Source organism: Lissotriton helveticus, chromosome 5_1 (genome assembly GCF_964261635.1).
Source record: "Lissotriton helveticus chromosome 5_1, aLisHel1.1, whole genome shotgun sequence".
In the NCBI taxonomy this organism is placed as follows: domain Eukaryota; kingdom Metazoa; phylum Chordata; class Amphibia; order Caudata; family Salamandridae; genus Lissotriton; species Lissotriton helveticus.
In genome coordinates this window covers 505,622,873-505,647,558 of record NC_136065.1, presented here as the reverse complement: position 1 = coordinate 505,647,558, position 24,686 = coordinate 505,622,873, and the positions used below count along the sequence as shown (strand labels likewise).

Here is a 24,686-nt window from a genome sequence, read left to right as displayed (position 1 = left end):
GTAGAAGGACAAGGGCCGCGAGCCCGCCTGCGCTCGTGTATCGCTTTGTGTGAGCACAGAGGCAGTCTACGCTGCCAGGTAACAGTGAGTATTCCCAATATTCGGCATTGCTTTGGGGGTGACCAGACACTCGTTTGTTTTTTAGATTCGAGCTTCAGAATGTACCTAAAACGGTAAATATCGACTGTTATCTACATTGGGCATCGTGGTAATTTTAATGTGGTGTAAATGGCTTAGCCAGCCTCTAGGATGAGGGTGGGTGGGGATAGACCTCATAGTTCAACTAAAGATTAGTTTGTAGACATGTTAAGGTGGCTGGGGAGCTTGAGCGTGCTGCTGTGATGACTGTGTATTTGCTACTCTTGAACAAGAGAGTAATGATGAGAGCTAACCACACTTGATACTCTGAGCACGCTGACATCTTGCAGTGGCTTTATTTTAAAATAATGCTTCTACCTGATGGCTTTTTTTCCCCCCCATGACTTTCACTTGTAGAGTCAATCTGCCTTCCGGTAGAATCCCTTATCAAGTATACTCTGCAGGAAAAGGTGAGTTCAGAAGTATTTCAGCTCAGACATTCTCCCCGCAGCACTCAGCCCAGGGTGTGCATGATGAGCACATAGTTCAGCTGATTCTCTATGAAGAACAGTCTTTCGCTCCTAGCTGATGCATCCTTAACTGAAAAGTGCTGCCCCTAATAGCCCAGGGTTGACACTTGTTCAACTCACACCTTAACTGAGCTTGGTGTCACTAAACCGAGTATCCTGCCAGTCTCAAAGCTATCAATTAGTGTAGTCCTGAAGCACGCTTCCTATTTGGTGCTCCTGCTATAATAGCATTAACTGAATCAACCATCGTTAGTTGTAAACATCAGTCTTTAACATCTCTTCATGCTATCTGCCTCTGACTAGTTTCTGCTGTCATGTCTCTTTTCAGACTGCATCGTTTGCGACTGGAGAACAGATGAGCCAGGTTAGTAATTGTGCGCTCAGGATGGGTTTGCATCATTTACTTGTGTATGTAAAGCCGGGTGCCAACATGGGCCAGTCATTTTCATGGTTTGGATCGTTAATAATGATTTTAGCTATTTCTTGTAGCCAGGGCCACTGGATGTATGCGATTCTGCGGCCGTGGCGTTTTTCACATAATTATAGATTCGCCACGTGGTCCATCTGCTTGTATAATCTGTGTATTTTAACATTGTTTTTTAGTAAACTGTTCAAAGGTTACTAAATGCAGCAGCATGGTGCTGCTACATAAGAGCATATGTTCACTGGTCACCTTTCTGTTGCTTATTTCTATATTTCGGTAGTAATGAGGTCCCCCCAAATCTCTAAGTACTAAATGAGGTTAATAATGTGCCGCATGATTTGCCCTTCTGCCGCATAATTCCTATGGCCCTGAATATAGCTAGTAGAGTGACTTGAAGCTTTGCTTTTTCTGCCTCCTACCTACCGGGTAGGGCAGTACTAATGTCATGGCTTGTTGGCTAGTAGCATTTGGCAATTTGGTATGGCATTTCCACCTGTGGTCTTCCTCTGCTCATTGTGTGGCTGCTCTGAGCTTAGAGGATTGATCTATTCAACACCATTATGCAAAGCCTCGTGGCACCCCCTTCCCCTGAATGTTGTAGCAGTCATGTGGGTAGTTCACAAGCAACCAGTGATGAAACCGATTCTGCCATATGAGTATTGCTGATTATACTCCTACCGTTCCATTTGTCTGAGGTTGCTTGACTCTAGGGTAGCCGGTGGCTTGTATATACATCAGTCAACTCCACACTAGCCTCTATGTGGACCTTTACTACAAGGTTTCTCTATCCACCTGAATGTGTTAAGGAGTGTAATGTGGCAAAAGCTGAAACTTTTGTGCCTGGAACGTCCCCTCTCTAAGACTAGACCATCTGATTTCTAAAGCTTGCCTGTGCAGGCCCTTCAGCAGGTGAGATTAATATTTTGTTGGTAGTCACTTTCAAAACTGGATTTACGGTGATAGTAACTCGAACAATCACTGAGCACCCCATGAAATAGACAAGAATTGATTAATCTGAGCTCCTTTGACTTAACTGGGGGTCGAAAGAGCAAGCATCAAGGATTCATCCCTTTTTTGTTACAGGTCCTTGATCCACCTGTAAAGGTTTAGGGGTGTTAACTGATTCCTGTAGGACTGAGTTTATTAAAGTATGCCTTTTTTAAATTATTGTGACATTAAAACAGAGTATTTAATATATGAAATGGGGCGTGCGCTTTGAGAACAAACAAATATGGCGAGGCAGTGAGTTCCTCCCACACTTAAAAGCCAACAGGCAGCACATGCCTCATAAGAAGGGGTAATATATATTTTTTGTTACAATCATTTGATGTACAATCTGAAGAATTTACATCTTTGTTTCTAGCTCAATGGGGTCAAAAGTAGCTAAATCCTCATCACCACAATTTGTTGTGCAGTGGCACAACCTTCAATAAGGTTGTTGCCTGTGACCAGCACTGCGTAATTCAGTGGCTCTGTTAATAGGGTGTCATACATGGAGGTTAACAAGGGTGCCTTGAATTACAGCATTTTGCAATAAGTTAACATGTCTAGTTGGAGAGCAGTCCTCTGTCAATTGTTAGTGCAGAGGTGTATAAGTGGCAGTGAATAGCCCAATATATTTACATTATCATTCTAGCTAGTAGGTGTGGGCTAGGTAGTAAAACCCAGCCAAAAGCAGCCTCTACTACCTCGCAGAAGCCAATCTGTCTTATTTGGATAGGATAGCAGTGACTGCAAGAGAAAGGTTGAAGCAGGACATTTGAGAGAGTAAAAGACTGTCTCTACGTCGTTTTTTCTGTTCAACTGCCTTCAATTTAACTGCCTTGATAGAAAACGACCAGCAGAGGTCAGTAAAATGCCAGAATCACTTTAGAATTCTCTAGATTCCAGTCCATGGGAATGGTCTTCCACGAGCACCCGTAGACGGTATTTTTTCAAATCTTGTATTTTCAGTGAAATGACCGCTGAAAGCCCTGATTTTATATTAAAAACAGAGCTTTGGACTATACCATTTTCCGCTGAAAGGCAATATTTCTCATTGTGTTGCCATATCTGGCGTGTGATGCAGTTTGGTGCTTATTTCCCTCCTTTTTAGGTCTCGCTGAGCCAATGTGCTTGCCCATTGCTCCGGCTAGACTTATGTAGGGGCTCCAGGAAAGGCTGCCAGAGGGCTTTGGAATGAGGATTATGGCCAGTGCATGTGTGCCGGCGTGCGCTCTCAATTTGCTCCCCCGCCCCGGCATCAAACTTCAAAGGAATGTGCTCCCGAGCTTGCTGGCCTCGCTCTCATTAGCCTTTATTTACTTGTTTTCATGGTCTGTTCTTCATCCAGCTCTCTCGCTCCTTAGCTCTGTTTCTTCCCTCTCTCTCTCTCGCTTTCAACCTTGTTGTTTCATATTGTTTGCCCTGGCTCTTCTCTTCCATACAGGCTCACTTCTGTTGCTCGCTGCTTTTGCTCCTATGAATTTTGGCCTATCTCCAACCTCCTCCCTCGCTGATCTTGGATCTCGGCCCCCTCCTCCTCTTTTCTCTCTCCCTCGCCTCTCCCGTGCTTACTGTTCCGGTCTCCTATTCATTCATCTTCCTCATCCAATTTACCACTCTCCATCTCGCAGACATACTTCCATTCTTGGCTAAGAAAATCATTGCAGTATTGATCTGTGCCTACTAGTCTCTCTTCATAACGCATCCCATGCTTTGTTAATCAATGTTATATACATAACGAGGGTTTTGTTTACAGGTCTATTTAGAGGATACCTCACTCTGGGGCACCACCATCTCACTTGGGGGCACCACCACATCATCACTCAGCACCACAACAGCACTGTCCTTGCTTGCTACCAACAAGCATTGCCATAGCCAATAGGACTCGCATTAGGAAAGTGTAAGCTATTGGCTTTGTGAATAACAATGCTATTAATTTATATCTTTTTATAGCCAACACATTAAAAAAATGTGTCATTTACAATACCAATAGCTCACACTTTCCTAATGCGAGACCTATTGCATTGCAAATGCTTGTTCAATCTAGCCAAAGACTTTGATGTGCATAGGTCGAAATTATTTAGATACCTTCAACTTGGGGATGCATTAGCAGGACACCAGGAAGAACTAAGGGGCCCAGAATACAGCCCTTTAGTAGCAAGAGTGACTATGAGCCCACTAGGAATAAAAACACAGGTTGTATCCTCCCCTTGTATGTTATACCCAAGATAGGCTACAGCAATTAAGGATTGCCTTGCAGTCAGGGTCCCCCTTGGGGGCGAGAGGCAAAAATGGTGGGTAGAGAGGTAGGTATTTCCTCAAAGCTCCACTTAGTTGAATTTAAATATATGCATAAAGCATACTTTACACTGGAGTGCCTCTGGAAGATGTGTAAAATCCACTCCTTGCAGTGTTCCAGGTTCCAAATTGCCAAAATGGCTATAGAGTGATTCAGGCATACTAGTCTGCCATATATGTTAATTAACTGAAGCCCCCCTTCTCCTTAACGATCTGTTTCTCAAACTGGCACTACTGGTAATTACGGAAGAGTCAGGGCTCCCAAAATGTGGACATACAATCATTGGCTAAGGATTTCTACGGGCAAATATGTCATAACTGGGTGTTACAAATCTGCATCGATCCCTCCCCTTTGAGAGTGGCAGCATGGAATGTATATGTGTTTTGTTCAAGGGGTGCTCCAAGATACATGCCGTGTTTGACACATTTTAGGACTGAATTGCAAATCAAGTCTTACTGAAAAGGGAGGAATTGGCATGCTATTTAACCATTATTTGTTGATAAGATGTATACACTTTTTTTGTTTGTTGTTGTTTATTTTTTATGCAATGGCCCTACCGTAATTTTCTAGCCAAAGGGTTTGTAGATCGCTGCTGAACCAAAACCCCCCGGATAATTCAGTACGCCAAGGCCCGTATTCGTGGTAGCTCCCCAGTGTCAGTGATCAATGCAAACATTACTGATTTAAGCGAGTTTACAGTAATACCGGTCAGTTCACTGAACCCTGTGAATTACCTGATCAGACAGGACGCATTGAGCTCAGGGTCGCGAAGGTCTAAGGTGCCATCATCAGCATATAGAGATACCTCCAGTCGCCTAGCCCTATAATTCAGCCCCCTATCAGAGTGACTTTCAGGTGCCAACCCGCCAAGATATATATACTTGACTATCAATTTGCAAAAATCTCATGTACAGCCGTGATAAAACGTCTTGAGTCATTCTAATGTGTTTATGTGTTAAACAAATACCAATAAAAATAGTTTAGAAAAAGATATGAACTTTGAGTGTAGAAACTTTCAACTTAAAAATAATCACCTGAAATTATTGGATTTGAATGTCGAGTATCCAAGAGCTACATTGTGCCCACTTTTCAATGTAACACCTTCGATTCTGACACATCAGTAAGAGAAGCTGAAATAATTTTCACTCGCATAAGGAGCTGCTATCTAAGGGTACATAAGTATTTACTTGAGCAGATTGCCCTTTCCTCTGCCAAATTCGAGCCACCAACAGTATGCAGCACATGGTTTCACAACTAAGCAAGCTATCAATTTCAATAGCTCTTTGAAAGGCACGTCAAAAATACAGTCAATACTTAAAGTCCTCAGGCAAGGATTGTTTTTGTTAAAAAAAACTTTCAAGGCAAGCACGCCCTCCTTATATCAAATGTCACACCACATAGTTGAGCAGCGGAGGGCTTGGCTTCACCTCCAAAGACAAAGTTCATACCTGGAAGTCTTGCATGAGAAGAGCTCAGTAAGTAAGCACAGGCAGTCAACTTGTCTGCTGCCAAACCAAACCAGTTACTGCAGCTGTGAAAATGTCAGGCTTTCGGCTCCACGCGGTTCTGGCCGCATTTCAGGTCTACCTAACATGAAAGGTCAAACTAGTGCTGAAAAAGAAGAAGTGCTGGGTAGGGTAATCAGCACAATCCATGTCATTGCGCCCACTTACTTCAGTACTGAACTTTCACCTATAAAGCATTGATTTCAGGTGTGTGAGCCTAATTAGTTCAGTGGAAGAAAAACAAGACTACAATTCCCAGAATTTATCCAGTTGTCACATATAAATCTAGGACTCAAAACAGTGTCCGTAATAACCTGGCAAAAGGGCACAATCAGAGGGTTTTACCAATCAGTGGTGGCCCGTGCAGGTAAGCGCGGTGGAGGATTGGGCAAGACGGGGGCGGGGAAGGGGGTACAGTGGGGTTGAAAGTGACAAATGACGGGACAGTGAAAATAAAATAAATAAATAAACAAATAAATCACTTTTCTTGGGCTCACCGCATCGCCGACTCGGCGATGGGGAGAGCGCAAGGTAAGTGGTTTTATTTATTTATTCATTTTATTTTCACTATCCCTTCATTTGTCACTGTTACCGCCCCCCTCACCGCTCCCCAATGCCCCATTGACCGACTCTGCTCACCTGCACGGGCCGCAACTGATGTTTAGTGTTGCACACTGAACACGGACTGACAGGAAGTTACCTTCATAATAATCCGCGCACAAGTCCTAAAAAAAGAAGTGGGGGGACTAACCTAGTTAATCAGTATGCAAGTGGCATCGCGTGGTATTGCAGCGTGTGACATCACAACGTGTGACATCACAACGTGTGACATCACAGCGCGTGACATCACAGGACTGGCATCACAAGAAGTGGTATCAGATCTTAAGCCTTCACATATATGTTTAGCAGGTGTATCATGAGCACACATCGAGTATACTTGCAAACCCTCCTGATTTAGGCATAAGATTCACACTTTTGTACGCTACATATAAAACAATGTTACCTTTTGTCAGCGTTAAGCTTTCTATAGCCATAGTGCTTTAAAATAAATAGTGATATTTAAATTATTACAATGCCTCCTCAAGGGTAATACGTGTATATAAATACAATTTATTTTGTGCAAATACTGGGAAAGATCAATACATTTGACGTTCTAACTGTGCATGCAAATCTCCTAAACAGAGCCTGAACAAAGCGAAAAGCTGCCTCTCTTAAGTATGTGTGAAGTGCTAACAAGGTGTAAGCCTTTGTTTCCTCTGTGCTGCATTTGCATCAGGTGTGAGGCTCCTGACTGCTGCCAGCCAGGAAACTCCAACAAAAGGAGGCTTGATGACCCCTGAGACTCAGCCTTTGTTATGGCTGAGTATCCCAGCAGGAGTCAGAAATAAGGGAGCCCAGTCCCCGCCTGCACGTTGTTGTGATTGAAAGCAGACAACAACGTGCAGGCGCTGCTGAATGTGTCCCGGTGTTTGGAAATTACACCGGGATGAATTCAGCATCTTTTTAGTGGGGCCCAACTTCTTGGCAGGGTGGACGCCACCCTGTGAAAGAAGTGGGGCGACGCCGTCCACCCGCGTGGACCCCCGCCTCGTGCCCTGATAATAATGCGGCAGTCGACGGATAACATTAGATTGCAGAATATTATCTTGTATAAGTAACAAATTAAGTAACAAATAAGGCTACTTTCTATGTGTGCATATTGTGTCTTTCGACTCATACAGCAAAGGCTCAGATGTACAAATCCCTTGAGAATGGGGAAAAGTCAGTTCTGTCCAACCACTAGAGATACATTAAACTCATAATGACTCACAATGTTGCTCTGATGAATTACAATAAGCGCATCTATGTTCTGGCTTCCAACTCGAGTGTGGGTGTACAGAGAAGTAGGAAATGGTATCTTGAAATCCATTGTCTTCTGCCCTGTTGCCTTAATGGCCTAGGGGGAATACGGTCAGATTGTGTATTCTAAAAATGACCACATCTTGCAATGGTGCGGAAACAGTTTTGAGAGTGGGGTGCTGGCCAGTGACATCAACCCACTAAAAATATTGAGTTGTGAACTAATATTTTAAAACGGGAAAACCGATAAGGGGATGTGTTTCATATAGGCCCATTTGATTACATACTACAAAAGACAAAATATTGGTAAAGATTCTGGCCAATTGCCTACTACAAGTCTCCCAAAAATTGATCATTGCAGATCAGTCCAGCTTCATGCCACACAGATCCACTCAACATAACATTCGGCACTTATATGGGGTCTTGACTTAAAGAAAATCGATTTAAAAAAACAGCCGTTATTTTATTCCTTGATGCCGAGACGGCAATGGCATACTTGATGGCGGTTTTGCAGAAAATTGGCCTGGAATTTCAAATGCAGTTTCAATTACTATATGCCAACCCACTGGGCCAAGTATGGATAAACGGTACACTGCCACAAGAATTCCGGCTGGGCAGCAGCACAAACAGGGGTTCCCACTCACTCCCCCTCTAAGGGCACTCACAATGGAGCCTACTACACCTGCCCTCGACTCTTTAGGATGGGTAGGGCAGACAAAGAAACATGCAGACACATACAATATGGAACTGCCCGAGGTTGGTCAACTCGTGGTCGCGATTACACTGGATCATTGTGAGAACCAGCAGCACAGAATGTGAGATTAATAAACAGGTTGTATGTCTGGGAATCTGTGGGTCATACGTTGCCAAGACACAGCCTGTTGCCCTGTAATACTGCTCTCATAGTGGCCAACAGAGAGGTGATCAGGCTATGGGGGAGTGAGGACGTACACAATGGGTTCACACTTTGGATTTGGTATATGTTGGTTGAGAAAGCAGTCAACAGTTCCGGAGGATGTCCCAAAAAATCCAAAAAGATTTGGGATCCATGGTGAGACATTCAAGAACAGGAACACAATGCCCCGACGGCCTAGACCACTAGGAGACAAGCTGGATTGGTCTGGAGATCCTCCAGTTCCAGCAGGCCCCAAAAGAGATTTGTGGATGGGCCAGCTGATAATTTTGAAGAGGCACTGCCCAATAGGTTAGGGTCAACAACCTATGTTTTCACTGCGATCACTTGCCTCTCTGTATGAAGAATGCTCTGAGGCTGTCAAAGTTGGACTGTCATGCATTGTATGTATGCTAAGGAAATGTCAGCATGCTTGTTTGGCAAAAATCTAAAAAAGTGTGTTTTAAAAAAGCATAATAAAGAGCAAGTGTACTTAATGAAGGATTGCTGTTTAGAGGGGGCGAGGGGGGTAGAGTGAGGTCCAAAACATTTTGGAACATAGATATACATGGCTAAAATGTGGAGTGTAGGTTTTTGTCCTGAAATGTTTTTTGTGTTTGGAAAATAAATTAAAAAAAGGTGCGAAAATACCACACTTTTTTCCAGCACAAATTTTGTAAGGTAAGTCCCAGCAGAATTTGAATAGGGAAATCGCGAATTCTACAGCTCGAAACAGTGTGAAGTGTGTGTTATTGTACCATGTTATCCCTTATTCTGAGTTGAAGAACTCAAAGTAGGTAATTAATATCACATCACAGTTGTATTTACTGGGTGCTGTATTACCTTCTTACATACCATGGCTCTCCTAATGAGCCCCGTTGTTTTTCAATGTCACTTGCTTTTATAAATAATGTGTATTCAGCACGTGTGCTGTAAAACTTGAGATACCAGTCTTCCGCCCTCTTTCACACTCTCTTGTACTCCAACAAGAGCGTGACTAGAGTCAAGTTACATAAGCCTTCTTCACTTTTGAGTCAGAAAAAACAGAAATGTAAACACCATGTTAAAAGTATTATCAGCAGCCTATCAGAAGATTTCTGCCTTTGCCTGACTTTACATTTTTTTACATGTGAGTTGAATATGCAAAGGGCTCTTACTGGTTAATTTTCAAAATGAACTCCTTCAAGGATATCTTGGGTTGATGAAGAAACCCCATCCAACCGCACCCCTAGTCAAAGTAAATATGTGGCCATAGGTGCCTCATTAATATGCATAATAAAACCTGGGGATGACATCTTACACACATCTCCACACACATGAAAAATGTGGCGGTTGGCTGCATTGTATTATTATTATGCGTATATGTTAATTTCTGGCTAAGATTGTTGTGCACTCTTCTTTTTCACTTTCTCTAGTTTTTTTGTATCTTCTTACCTGATCTTCATGTTTTTTTTGTCAGTCTGTCTTTGAGCCAACATTATAAACTAAGGCTACGGGAAGTTACTTGTAGAACCGCTATTTGATTTGCGGAGAGTCATCCAATTATAGCCGTGGGTTTGCTGGTGGTTGTGTGGGGTGGATTTTTAGTTTGTGCATAGTTTATGGAGTTCAACCTAAATTAGTATGCAGTAAAATACAGTTATCGATATTTTTTTACTTATTCACATTTAGGAACTACTTAATTTATATTCTTAATAACTGATTTTAAATGTAATATTAATTGCTGCACTATAACAACACAGTATAAATTTGACAGCTCATGGTCATACATGTCAAACACAGTAGAGAGATTGCATGTGTGCAGCCTGAGTTGCACAAACCACAGTTTCAATAGGGGTACATTGTTCGAGATAACCTTCATTTCAACAGGCGCACGTTGGTCATGATAACCACTGTTTTAATAGGCTCATGTTGTTCATGATAACCGCCGTTATAACAGACGCACATTGTTCATGATAACCACAGTTTCAATAGGCGCACCTTGTTAATGATAATCTCTTTTCAACAGGCGCTCCTTGTTAATGATAACCCCTTTTCAACAGGCCCACCTTGTTAATGATAACCCCTTTTCAGCTGGCGCACGTTGTTCATTATAACCACCGTAATACCAGACTCAAATTGTTCATGAAAACCACCTTTTCAGCAGGCGCACCTTGTTCAGGATAACCACCTTTTCAACAGGTGCACCTTGTTCGTGATAACCACCTTTTCAGCAGGCGCACCCTGTTATTGATAACCCCTTTTCAGCTGGCGCACGTTGTTCATTATAGCCACTGTAATACCAGACGCACATTGTTCATTTTACCACCTTTTCAGCAGGGGCACCTTGTTCATGATAACCACCGTTTCAACAGCATCTTTTGGCGTGTTTCCCCTTGAGTTTTGGCTTTCTGACCTCCCGGTTTTGACTCTGTTTTTGCTGGTGTAGTGTTTCTGCTCACTTTTCTCTCTGCTGATCAGTAGTAAAGTGCAAGTGCTCCTGTGGTAAATTGTGTTCTGGATTGGTGTTTCTATGATTGGATATTTGATTTCCTTGTTAGTCCCTAGTAAAGTGCACTGAGCGTGCAAGGGCCTGTGAATCAAATGCTACTAGTGGGTCTGCAGCACTGATTTTGCCACCCACGTGGGTAGCCCTGAAAAGGTAACTCAGACTGCCATTGCGGAGTCTGCGCGCAGTTTGTAACTGCCATCTAGACTTGGTCAGTGCGCACACTTGCTAGTCCCTCACCTTCCCTTTTCGTACATGTCAGCCACCCTAAGGTAGGCCCAAGGTTCCCCTGTTGGCCAGGTGCAGTGTATGTGAAAGATAGGACATGCCCTGGTGTGTGTGGCATGTCCTGATAGCGAATTACGGCCAATTTTGTTTTTTGCTATTGCAAGGTTACCTGTTCCCCATAGGACAGAATGGGGAGTTTGTTTATCAATCAATCAATCAGTCATTTGTAAAGCGCACTACATACCTGTGAGGGTCTCAAGGCGCTGGGGGGGGGGGCTCTACTGATCGATCAGCCAGGTCTTGAGTGTCCTTCTGAAGGTCAACAGGTCTTGGGGGTGTCGAAGGCTCAGTGGGAGGGTGTTCGATGTCTTGGGGGGCGAGGTGGGAGAAGGATCTCCTGCCAGTGGTTGTTCTTTGGATGCGCGGGATGGTGGCGAGTGAGAGGTCGACGGAGTGTAGCTGGCAGTTGGGGATGTAGAAGGATCGTCTGTTGAGGTAGGCTGGGCCAGTCTTGTTCCAAATAATATTAGCAAAAAGAAGAATATCAATGAACTGGAAGGGTGCTGTAATCAGGCCGATCCATAAAAAGGGGAGCATGGAGGCGCCACAAAATTATAGGCTGATCAATCTCCTAGATATAGGAGGAAAAGTTTTTTCAAAGATAGTCATGAATAGGTTAAATGATTGGGTAGAGGAGTTCTCAATAGTTTCCACTGAACAGGGGGGCTTTAGAGAAGGGCACTCTACGATCAATCACTGTTTTTCCCTATGGGCAATAGCATGAAAGTCTACGGGCTTTGCTGCTGCTTAGTAGACTTTCCTGCAGCATTTGACTCAGTAGATCGAATTGCCTTTGGGAAACTCTTGTAAATAATAATATACCTAAAGATCTGCTGGCCATAATAAAAGAACTGCATTGAGACAATTGGGCACAAGTAATTAAGGATACTGAGGGGTCATTGACGCCAAAAATACCTATTAAAAACGGCCAGAGACCGGGATGCGTCTTAGCCCCCAGTTATTCTCTATATTTCTAGCTGATTTACCGGCCTGCTTAGAAGTTGATAGAAGCGCAAGCCCAAGAATGGATGGTAAAAAAGTGCCCTGCCTATTTTACGCTGATGATTTGTTGATATTAGATCAGACTGAATTGGGCCTCCAAAGAAAGTTGAATTCTTTTAGACAATACTGTGTAAGAATTTTTTAACAGTAAACCTGGAAAAGATGAAAATTTTATGTTTTGGAAAAAAAGACATTAAGTTTAATTGGTTTTTAGGTGACCTGAAATTGGAATCTGTCAACTAATATCACTACCTAGGGATGTGGTTTGATAAATCCCTTAAGTGGAATACGCATCTTGAGGCCCAGAAAGTGAAAGCTCTTACATCAATCGCTGGACTGAAAATCTTTAACCGCGACTACGGTGACATGTCTCACCGACCGCTATTAAAGGCATTCAGCGCAATGATACCCCCACAGGTACTCTATGGTACAGAAGTCCTTTATTTGAGCGGTAAAGGTGTCTGTGACCTGAAGGAAGGAAAGTGTCTGAAAACCCTGTTGTCCCTGCCACGGTCATCAATGATCCAAGCAATAAGATCTGAGCTAGGAATAACAGCCTGGAGGGTTCAATCCCAAATAGCTTTGTTTAGATTTTGGAAACGCCTGGACAAAGAGAAAGGCCAGAAAGTATCTCAATGGTGCAGAAGTGAGATCCAATTCAGTAATCTAAGGTGGGCAAAAGCGAATAGGAAGAAAATTGAGCAGGCATGTAAGTGTATAAAGGTTGAGATCTACCAAGAATCCCTAAGAGTAGAGTGCACTAAAAGTGACTTGAAGTATCATGGGCAAGAAGTGTCAAGAAGAACAGATATGGAATACTTGGCCAAGAAAATATCTGTACAGTTCATGATGGAATCCTGGTCTAATGATAATTGGTTCCCCTACCTGGTTATTCTACCGAACCATTGGTATAGGCAGGAGATTCTAAGATTGCGAATTGGTATAAACCCGTGGTTGGTAAACGAAGAATTAAAAACAAAAATGTTGGACCACAAAGGGTGTTGTAAGTGCAGGCTGGGTACAAAAGGTGATATGATGCACATCCTGTTAGACTACACATTAATTCTAGAGCAGCGCAAACTATGTCTTCGCCCAATATTTATAAAATATGATACAAGGATGCAAACTCAGGCGATCAACTTACTTACAGAAATGCCCACTATTGAAGTTGCAATCACACTAGGGAACTATATAAAGGTAATACAAAGAATTTTAAAAACATTTGAGCGATAATTTTTAGAAATTTTTGATAAATAGATGAATTAGAGAGTTTTTATGAGAGACAACGTTTGTTTTAAGTGTATATAATCTTTTAAAGGACAGGTCCGCCCAAAGAAACTCTGCTGCTATTGTTACCCATTTGAAGCAATGTTTTTAACCTGTGAATTTTATATAAATGGCTTTGTAGAATGTTTTTAATTGCAAATATTTTTAGCACTGTTTAAAGACTATGGTCTAAATAAACATATTCTTGACTGACTGACTGACTTGTGAGTGCCTTGTGTGCGTGGATGAGGAGCTTGAAGGTTATCCTCTTGTTAACGGGGAGCCAGTGCAGGTTTCTCAGGTGGGGGGGGTGTGGCCATGGCGTGGTACATCGAGTATTAGTTGTGCCGAGGCATTTTGGATGCGTTGCAGTTGTTTGATGAGCTTGGTCGGGGCACCCGCGTAGAGGGCGTTTCCATAGTCGAGTCTGCTGCTGACGAGGGCCTGTGTGACTGTGGATTTATAACATCTTATAAACATAACTAGCCCGGGGAATTAGGTAGGAAAATAAAGTTTAGTATGCCTGAACTCAGAATCTAAAGATGCATCTTTTAGTAAAGGTGATTTTTTCATTCTGTGTTTGAAAATACCACTTTAGAAAGTAGGTATTTTGTTGCTCAATCATCCCGTGTGCCTCTGCTGGAATGTGGATTGCCTGTCTGGGTTTTGGATGACAGAAGGCTGTGGAGCAGGAGCGGCTCCAGATAGTCTAGGTGGGTCAGGAAAGGGCTGAATAGACCTGGGCTGCAGTTGGGGAAGGGGGAGGAGATTTCCTTGCACCTCAAAGGGCCTGGTCTGCCTCTGACCATGCCATCTCCACCTCCTGCCAGGAAATCACACCAGAGAAGGCAGAACTGGTTCTGGCTGGACTCAGACACTCTCTGCATAAGAGATCACAAGATTTTGGGATATAAATATTGGGGCTCAGATCCCTGAACTTTAGAACTCTTTTGGATCAAGAAGACTGCCAAGAAGAAGAGCTGGAGAAGCTGTGAGGAGGAACTAAAACTTTGCTGTGTGCTTTGCTGTGTTGGCCTGCAGTGGGCAGTGAAAGGACTGGACTGAACTTTCTGCAATCTACTATTGTGAGTTTCTCCAAGGGCTTGAGGTAGAGCTTGCCCCCTGTTCAAGAAGTCTCAGGAACAGCAAAGACTTCAGGCTCTTCTGCCCTCAGCACAGGTGACTGTGTGTTTTGTGCTGCAACAGAGGAAAAAGCAACCCAACGCCATCTATGACGCCGCTGCCAACTCCGTGACCTGAAGGCACCGCAGAGGGCACCGCCGCAATGCCGCACCGCGACTCTGGTCTCACCGACGATGCCTGCTGACGCCGCCACCGAGCCTCATTTCATGACAATGCCTTGGCCTCCCCGACGATGCTGCTCCACTCCAAAATCAACGCCGCTGCTTGCACAGCTCGTAAAGTTACACGACGCACCACCGTCATCCCGCACCGCAGCCTTGGCTTACCGACGACTGTGCCATCAACTCTAGACGACAGCCCTCCAGCAACGACGCCGCTGCTACTTGCACCGCGACCTGAGGGCACCGCACGCCGCACCACTGTATTTTGCCCTGCATTTTGCCCCGCAGTACCCAACACCTGCCGATGCCTTCGCTCCTGACTTCAACAGAGAGGAGTTTGATCAGCAACGCGTGTGACTTCAAGGGCCCGACGACTCCTGCACTGACCTCCGGAACCGACGCCTGCAGACGCTATGCTTTCAGAAGCTCAACAAGAGGTCGCTGATGCCCTGCATTTCTAAAAGGTACGGTTTGCGGGTCTTCCCAACACTGTAGCTGGCCTGCGACGCTGCGGTCAGCCAGAACTGTTTGGATTTGTTTGTTCGCTACGCTGTGATGGCCCCGGACGGAGCTATCGACTACAAGGAACTGTTTTTCAAGGTTAATTTGATAACTGAAGATTTCTAAGTGCTGTATTGTAGATTTTTATTGTTTTGGGTCTTGTCTTAAGTATATAAAAATATTGGATATTTTTCTAAACTGGTGTGGTGTCCTTTTGTAGTGCTTACACTGTAGTATTGTTAGTTATGTGCAAATGCTTTATACACTGCCTCTAAGATAAGCCTGACTGCTCGTGCCAAGCTACCAAGGGGGTGAGAAGGGGTTATTTTAGGAGTGTAACTCCCTTATCCTGGCTAGAGTGGTGGTTTCTGCCTGGCTTAGCCACATGCCCTAGCTTACCCAAAATCCCATTTCTAACACGCACCTTGTTCACGATAATCACCTTTTCAGCAGGCGCACCTTGTTAATGGTATCCACTGTTTCAACAGGCGCACGTTGTTCATGGCAAGGCTCCTGCGCACCATGATCTGGGTACCTTCAAAGCAAAGATTCATGGTACAGGTACTACTTTTTGAGGCCCCCCTCCAACTCACTAGGGTCTTCTTAGCCTGGTGCACATTACTGGTTTGCATTAATGCACACCTGCAGCATAGGTTGTATCATGAACCTGCACTGGTGTAGAGCACAGCTCTCTAGGACATTGAACTGTCTAAAATGGAGACATTTAACTTGAAAATTCTCTAAGGTTGTGCATGAGCTGCAGATAACACAGTTCAGAGACAGAGGCAGTGGTTGCATCACTCTGTTTGTGAGCGGTGCTGTTTGGTGCTCATGCGCCAATTTAGGAAATTGCACTGCCTACAGTACTTTCACGTAACTCGGCAAAGTCTTAAAAACAGGGGCAGATCTATGCTCTGTGGGCACCCGTTCTTGATGCAGTCCCAGGTAGGGAATGAGTGTCCCTAAGACCTGACTGGGGAACCAAAGGCAGCCCTTGTAAAAATGGTCACACCAGCCCCTCTCGCTTCGATTCCATGGGCTTTGCGCTATCTCTCTTTCCATCCATTCTCTCTCCGTCTCCTCTCCATTGTTGAACACTTTCTCGCTACCTTCATCCCCCTCTCTTTCTTTTTCTCTTGAGGGGTCTCCTAGTCTGCTGTAATTACCCTCACTTAGAGGGGGGAAGTGAGAGAGGCACCAAGAACGGCCCTGGGGTTTTGGGGAAATGCCCGACGGAATAAAAGGCCTGTCCTGAGTGTACCGGATAAATCAATGATAATTGCTCGAAAGAGTTCGACTCACAGGCACAGGATGGGTTTGTGCTCATTGTTAATAAAACACCACCGCTTACAGACAATTTTTTTACTCGATAACTCTGCGATTTACAACATGAACTGCACACAGCACAGTTCAGAAACACTAAGCTGTGCACGCAGGGCCGGACTCGCCATTTATGCCACCGAGCATTTTCCCTGAGGCCATTGGATATCGGATTTTGAAGGTAGGAAGCTGTCACCTCTGAGAGAGAGAAAGATAGACAACGTAAGAGAGAGAGAGAGAGAGAGAGAAAGAAGTATGCATGGGATTGGTTCGAACATTTTTGCATTGCTTTTTTTGGGTCCCCAGTCCGACACCGCTTAAATGCCTTTCCTTCTTTCCTAGCGTTTGTGGGTTGTGTTCTCTGCAGTTTATGTATTAACCCAGTCAAGGGAGTAGCCAGGAATTTAAAATACCACCCCTACACTTTAATTAAAATCTCTAACGACATCGAGTGAGGAAAGAAGTAACAGCCTGATTCATCAACGGGACGTTTTGCGTGGCCCAAATAGCGATTAATAGCGACTCGCTCTCAAGGACACGCAAAACGGTATTCATGATTAATTTAGAGAAAGTAAAGCGAATCGCACGCGGCCGCTAATACCGGTTGCGATTATCGAAAATCGCATAAAATACGCTATTACCGGCTACATCCGTGTCGGAATAGCGAAATCTCTAATAGCGAGTTCGTCAATAGCAGGACAGCAAATAGCGCGAGATCGGGAAAACGGGAAGTCGCATGTCGAGCACAGCGATGACATCACAACCAGGAAGCAGCCAGGGCCCACCCCCATTCACCACGGTGAGGCAGACCTCGAGTCAGCAACTGGGAGAGCTCCTGCAATTCTGTTTGGATACAACTCAGAAAGTACAGTGCAGCAATGTCTGAGGATGCAGTTCCTGGGCCCAGCAACACCACAGGGCGGAAGAGAAAGTTAAAATTCTCCGAGCAGGAGCTGGAGCATTTAATAGAAGGGGTGGTGGCCAACCACTCAAAACTGTTTGGGAAGGACTCTAGGAGGGTGGCGGAACAGGAAAAACGCAGGATCTGGCAGGGTATAGCGTCCACGGTGAACTCCGTGGGTGTGGCTGATAGGTCACTGGACGAACTCAAAAAACGCTGGTACGACCTCCGAGGTCGTGCCAAAGAGAGGGTAGCTGAGCGCCTTGGAGAGTCATCGGGCACTGGAGGGGGAGGACCTACAGTCCCTCCAAACACCCCCATGGAGGACCAAGTAGAGAACACCCTAGAGACAGAGGCGGTCATCGGAGTGACTCATATGGACTCATCCCGCCCCACCCAAGACAACCAAGGTAAGTGGCATGCGACTGCGACCCTGTCCCCTATGCATGTCCATGACCAATTAGCCTCCCATATTGTTCCATAGTCATGCCATCGTTCCACATCAGGTAATGCCCTGAAGCATTGTGGGACATGTAGTGTGGCCACAATGTAGATGTACCACAATGCAGCCAGACAGGTTCCAAAGTACGCAAAGCCATAGCCAGTCAGGGAATGTCACCCAGCATGCATGTAGCAACTGCACGTGTGACAGATACATGCAACTAATGAACGTCCACTTCCCCTCACAGGTGGTGCAGACAGCAGCGACAGCGAGAGGCTGCAAATAGATGAGGAGGCACAGGATGAGGAGGAGGTGCCGCCACATACACAGCCACCAGCCCCTGCCCCAGCAACTACTCCCGCAGCCAGGTCCACCACCAGTGTGCCTCCTGCGTCAGGCCCAGCAACTACTCCCGCAGCCAGGTCCACCACCAGGATGCCTCCTGCGTCTGGCGCAGCAACTACTCCCGCAGCCAGGTCCACCACCAGGGTGCCTCCTGCGTCTGGCGCAGCAACTACTCCCGCAGCCAGGTCCACCACCAGTGTGCCTCCTGCGTCTGGCCCAGCAACTACTCCCGCAGCCAGGTCCACTACCAGGGTGCCTCCAGCCCCTGCCGCACCAACAACGCCTGCCGTGACACCACCAGCAGCTGGTGCTTCAACATCAGGGCCTGCGACAGCGGCAACACAGCGGCCACCCACTGTGTCAGGCCAGCAGAGCAGGGGTGGCAGGCCTCACCTGCAGACCAATGCACCTATCAGCAGGAGGGGGAATGGACAGGAGCTGGTGAGAGTGAGCGTGGAAAGACGCATGCTCCGTATTCATCAGCTGCAAGCACGCCAGCAAGGTGCCATACAGCTACAGCTGTACAACATTGGGCGCAATGTTGCCGGAGTGGGGGACCGGATGGACCGCATGACGGCAGCCATGGAAGGTGTGGGGGAGGGTATGGCCAGCATGACTGCAGCCATGTCAGGTGTGGGGGAGGGTATGGCCCGCATGACTGCAGCCATGGAGGCCAGCACTGCTGCAAATACATCGCAGCGCAACGCAGCACGCCGCCGCCACCGTCAGCTATTGACCCCGGCTGACCGCCTACACCAGGTCCAATTATCTCATAGGCAATGCCACATCACAGTTGTCACGGCGGTCCCTTGCGCAGCAGCAGCAGCTCATCCAGTGCTGCGAGGATGTGGCCAGGGTCCTTGAGCACCTGACCAGTGCCGTGACAGCACTACACCCTCCTGCTCTACCTGCCACTGTTGGGGGTGATGATGCCAGTGAGGGGACATCGAGTGTGAGCAGCCACTCTGCCTCACACGTAGGGGCACTCAGGCGCAGCACCAGGCCCACAGCAGCTGCACGTGCCTTGGATGAGGATGAGCCACAGAGGCGCTTGGGTGGTACGCGCAGGAGGCGCACATGACTTCATATGACTCTTACAGGCACAGGCTGAGTATAAGCCTGCCCTGTCCTTTCACACAGCAGTATGCTGAAATACTGTTAGCAATGACAACATTTAAAGTGGTACCATTTTTGTGAATGAAACAATAATATTTATTTTAGCAGCACACATTGGCGTTGTGTCATTATTACTTTTTGCATGCATTTGTGATTTGTGGGGTGAGGGAAGAGGGTGCATTAGAAACTGTTCAGTGTGATGTGGTTGCGACGTCTGTGGCCTTCAGCTGGATTCTCCCCGCGTGCATGGCTCGCATGTGCAGATGGCCGGTCGTCCCCTTCAGATTCACTGCCAGAGATGTCGACAGGTATCCGGCGCTTGGTTGCAATGTTATGTAGTATTGCGCAGACAGCCACAATGCGGCAGCACACTGCAGGACTGTAATACATGGCCCACCTGTCTTGTGCAGTATGCGGAACCTGCTCTTGAGCAGCCCAAATGTCCTTTCTATGCAATTCCTTGTCCGAATGTGTGCAACATTGTAGCGCCGTTGCTGGGGTGTAGCAGGGTTGAGGTATGGGGTGAGGAGGTAATCACGGAGGGCGTAGCCACTGTCACCTGAATGAGAGGAGCAGAGGTTGAGTGCCTGTGCTGCGCTGCTACTTCATAGCAATGTGACATTGTTGACAAAGTGTACTTACCAAGTAGGTGTCCTTCCCCAAAGTCTCCCCTGGCCAGTCGTGTGTGGAGGCCGCTGTGCCGGAATATGTAGGAGTCATGGGTACTCCCTGGGTACTGGGCCACAATGTCAGTGATGTATGTCTTGGCATTGCAGACCATCTGTATGTTGAGGGAGTGGTAGGACTTGCGATTGCGGAACATATACTCCGTGGCAGCTGGTGGGCAGATGGCGATGTGGGTACAGTCTATGCATCCGAGTACATGTGGAAAATGGGCTACATTGTAGAATTGTAGCTTGGTCAAGTCCAAATCCTGTTGGCTGGTGGGAAATTTGATGTGTCGGTGTAGCTGGGTAAGCATAGCGTCAACAAAAGTCTTGAGGCAGCGTGACATGGTGGGCTGGGATATCCCCCCAGCAGCCGCTACTATCCCCTGGAAGCTCCCGGAGGCCAGGAGGTGCAGGCTACACAATACCTGCACATGTGTAGGCACCGCATTGGTACGCCTTGTTGGGTGCTGCATCAGGGGGGTCAAGGTCATGTATCAGCTGGATTATCATTTCCCCATTCAGCCTGTATTTAGCATATATCTGCTCTCTGGTTTGGCCCAGCAAGGTGACCCGCTGGCGGAATATCCTGTCCTGGATCCGGCCTCTCCTCCGTGCTGCTCGCTGTAGCCTTCGCCGCCTGACCACCACGTATATTCCTGGCATTGTGGAACTCCTAATGCTGCTGCTGATTGTCCTTATGTGTGATTGGTCAGGCCTGAACCTGTTACTGATTGGCCAACGGTTTTTTGAAAAATATTTTTGAATGGCTTTTATGGTTACCACCTGCTTTGAGTTGTCCTTAATTTGCGCCGCGCAAACTGAGTTTTTTGGGTTTTTCGCTATTTGTGGTTTTTCATGAATACCGATTGCGATTGTATAGCGAATTCGCAATTTATTTCGCAGGATCCGTGGATTTTCGCATTTTCCGATTCGCTAATGCTCTCCTACCGGGATTCTGCGAATATTATTGCAAATTCGCTATTATGTGTTTGCGACTTCATGTTGAATGCTGATTACGGACATTGCGCCCGCAATTGCATTTTCGCAGCGATTGCGGACGCAATTTTGCTTCATGAATCAGGCTGATGGTCTAAGTCTTAATAGAATCGTTTTGGTTACCCTAAGATCCATCGATCTAGCCATTCATCCCCCCACCCTTTTCTCCGACTACCCTTTTATCCATATTTCCATCCTTTCATCCTTCAGTCCGTCGTTTCGTCCATCATCCCATTCACCCCTCTGTTCACAGATTGATCCTTTCACCCACCCAACCAACATATGCTTCCATCCATCCATCCTTCTTTCATTCATTCCCTTCCATCCTGTCATTCTTCATCCATGAACATTTCCTTAATTTTCTCATTTCAACCTGTCTCCCCCCTTCTTTCTTCCATGTTTCCTGCCATGTTTCCTTATTTCCACCATTTCTTCCATACTTCTTTCCAGTTTCTATCTAGCATTTTTCTTTCTCTTTTGTGCTTACTTTATTTTCTGCTCTCTGCCCTTTTCGGTATTTTTATAGTTTCTTTCTTTGCCTCTCGGCTCACTCAACAGCTTTTCCCTCCCACGCCTCAGAAATTCCCTGGTAGTCCCATAGAGAGTTTTATGACGCTTTGTCTGCACACCTACAGACTTAAAAGCCCAATAAAACGAATACGTATTTTGATGGAGTCCATTTTATCAGACCATGGGGACCAGTGGGAATTCCCACATAAGCATCAGAAGTGAGAGGCTCAGGATGCCACTGCACCCAGCTATCGAACGTGAGTGAGCAAGTGCTGCTAATACTGGGATTTCGCGAAAATCGAGCACACAGATCTGTTTTGCGCCTGTCGACCCGTGCTGAACTTGTTCCTGATATGTCCCAAGGTACATACTCATTTCTCCATTCTCCTGGAGTGGGCCAATGATCTGCATTGTTTGAATTTACTTTGACTGAGACACAGACATGAAATGGCAGCGCATGAAAAGTGTGTGATGGGAATATGCTGTAATCAGGCTACACAAATGTATAGGAGTGGGGCAGAGGGTTTACACGATTCACATGGATATACAGAAAAATACCAGTCCAATGTGGACTTATTTTATTCATTTAAACAGCAATATATGGGTGCATAATTCACCCAACAGCGAAAATCTATTTTTAGAATGTGATATCCAACCCTCTGGACTAAAATGGGTTTAGGTACATTGATTAGCACACATGATATGTTGCCAACAATTAAGTCCTTTAAGAAGTGCTCACACAGTGTGACAAACATGAGGCAGTGCCGTGTATACAGAGAAGAACAAATGACTCCAGACTCAAGGAAGTATTAAACATAGGGGGTCAGCAGTAAATGTATTGCTTAGGCATTGCGTTTCAACCTCTATGGTTAGTAAGAGGTCATCATCAGGACTGTGGAACAGTAAATAGCTCTATAGTCTAGAATATTAACCAAGGGACGAATTAACGAACACTGAAGGTTGATCAGCTAGTTATATATCTGAGACCTGAAGAAAGTTACAAATGGGGGCTCAGGAAAAGTGCTAGAGGGGTGCTAGAGCCCCGCTATAAAAAATGAACAGTGTATGGTTCTGGGCCACCTCCTCAAGCATACTAAGCCAGTTTGGGTACAGCAGATTTTCGAAATATCTATGGGAATTTGCTCTCACAGTTCCTCCTCACATTTTGTTTTAATTGGTCCCTCTAGAGACTGTTTTTCACTTTGGATGGACCAGTGTAGAATAGAGATGAGACATTTGGTAGACTTGGCCTCTAACCCTTTTGTAGCTGTGGTAAGGGGTCGAGCTGGAGAGGGAAATTGGGGACAGATGCCCTGCATGCTCATCTGAGTTGATGGTAGCGGAAGATATCGAGAGGAGTGCCATGTGAGTCTCCTTGAAAGTCAACTAGGTTGAGAAAGCTACTGTTCTTATGCTTGTTTCCTGAGGTATTTACTCCAGGGTTATTCTGCTGACAGATTGCTTTGGGGTCATGTTTCACTGATATCAATGAGTGGTTGTGCAGGAGCAGTTTAGTGAAGCACATACTATCTCTCCTAGCTGTCTCTGTCAATCTACGCCAATCATCTACTGTGCATCTAATAGTACAGGGGATAATCTACATCCCAGGTTGTTGTGCCTGGTATAGTTGTTGGTAGCCGTACAGCCGCTGCGCATTTCACTCAACTGCAGTGTGTGCCAGGTATGGGGTAGGGTGTGGTGGACCTAGTGATATGCATAATGAACTTAGGCGCTTAAGTAATATAGTTGAAGATCAGGGTGCACAAATCCTTTTATTCAAAATGGTAGAGTCAGGCTTTTCCAATTTCACCCTTGCCTGCTTCCCCGCCAGGTCAGTTGTATTAGTTGTGACCAAAGAGTGAGAAAAAGGATCTATAAGGGAATACTTGCAAAGAGAACGAGCATTCTGGGCAGGATAACATCTGTATGAGGCCTATGCATCCTGCCACGAATAGAGGGAGAGATAACCATTTTGTCATCTGCTCTGTGATAATGTCTACAGCGACCGCATGGTTCTCCTTCATGACAGCATTCATATCTCGATTGAGCCACACTCCAAGGCATTTAAGCGATCCTCAATATCACTCTAATGGGTATTCCAGGATGATATTTGCAAGAGTTACAGGTGAGTGGTAAGATGAATGATAAATTTCAGTTAATGGTTATTCCGGATACTTTCCCATACGTAATGTATTCTCTCTTCACCGGGTTGAAACACTGTTGCAGGTTTGTAAGATACAAGGTCATGCTGTCTCCATATAAAGACATTAAGACAGGGCGGGTAGAGTAGGGTAATGCATGCCCAGAATAATGCTGTCTGAGTTTAGCAGACAGAGATTCTAGAGCCAGCACAAATAACATGGCAAGAGTGGACACCTCTGCCACGTCCCTTGGGAGATCTCGATTACACTTGACATGACTCTACTAATCTGAACATGTGAACATTAATGTGAAATGCATATAAGAATCTGATCCAATCTATGAGGGTAGAGGTATTTATCCTATTCAATATGGTACAGAGGAATTCCCATACCAGAGAGTCAAACACTTTAGAAGCATCCACAACATGGCCGTAGCATCTAGTACTTGGTTTAGATCATTGAGTATATCAAATTATGGATGCCGGTTATGGGCTGTAGAGTGCTTAACTGATCAGGCCATTACCATTTCCAATAACCACAATGTTGGTCAGTTAGCTATCTGGTTGCCTAATATCTTAGCCTCACCACTGATTAGCAAATAGCGCTGGTAGGATTCACATGTATTGCTATCAGTATTACCTCTCTCATGTTGGAGGTGAGAGTCCATCACCCCCCCGCTTCATCAAATACAGCAAGTAAGTGTGGCGCAAGGATATCTACATACCATATTTTTTGCCTGTTGACCACTCCAAATCAATATTTTAATCGCGTCTATTCTGAATGTCTATGATAGAAATAGTCGCGGTATATCGTAAAGCCATACCAATGCAACATCTACTAGGTA

General features: G+C 45.5%; 1 non-coding gene and 1 pseudogene across 1 annotated transcript; both read left to right on the top strand.

The window, feature by feature from the left end:
• Positions 1 to 599: 599 nt before the first annotated feature.
• Positions 600 to 675, top strand: LOC144756956 (small nucleolar RNA snR60/Z15/Z230/Z193/J17; annotated as a pseudogene).
• A 982-nt stretch (positions 676 to 1,657) lies between these two features.
• Positions 1,658 to 1,730, top strand: LOC144756949 (small nucleolar RNA SNORD47). Its single transcript, XR_013595426.1, has one exon. It is a non-coding gene; the product is annotated as a small nucleolar RNA SNORD47 (small nucleolar RNA).
• The last annotated feature ends 22,956 nt before the right edge of the window (positions 1,731 to 24,686 follow it).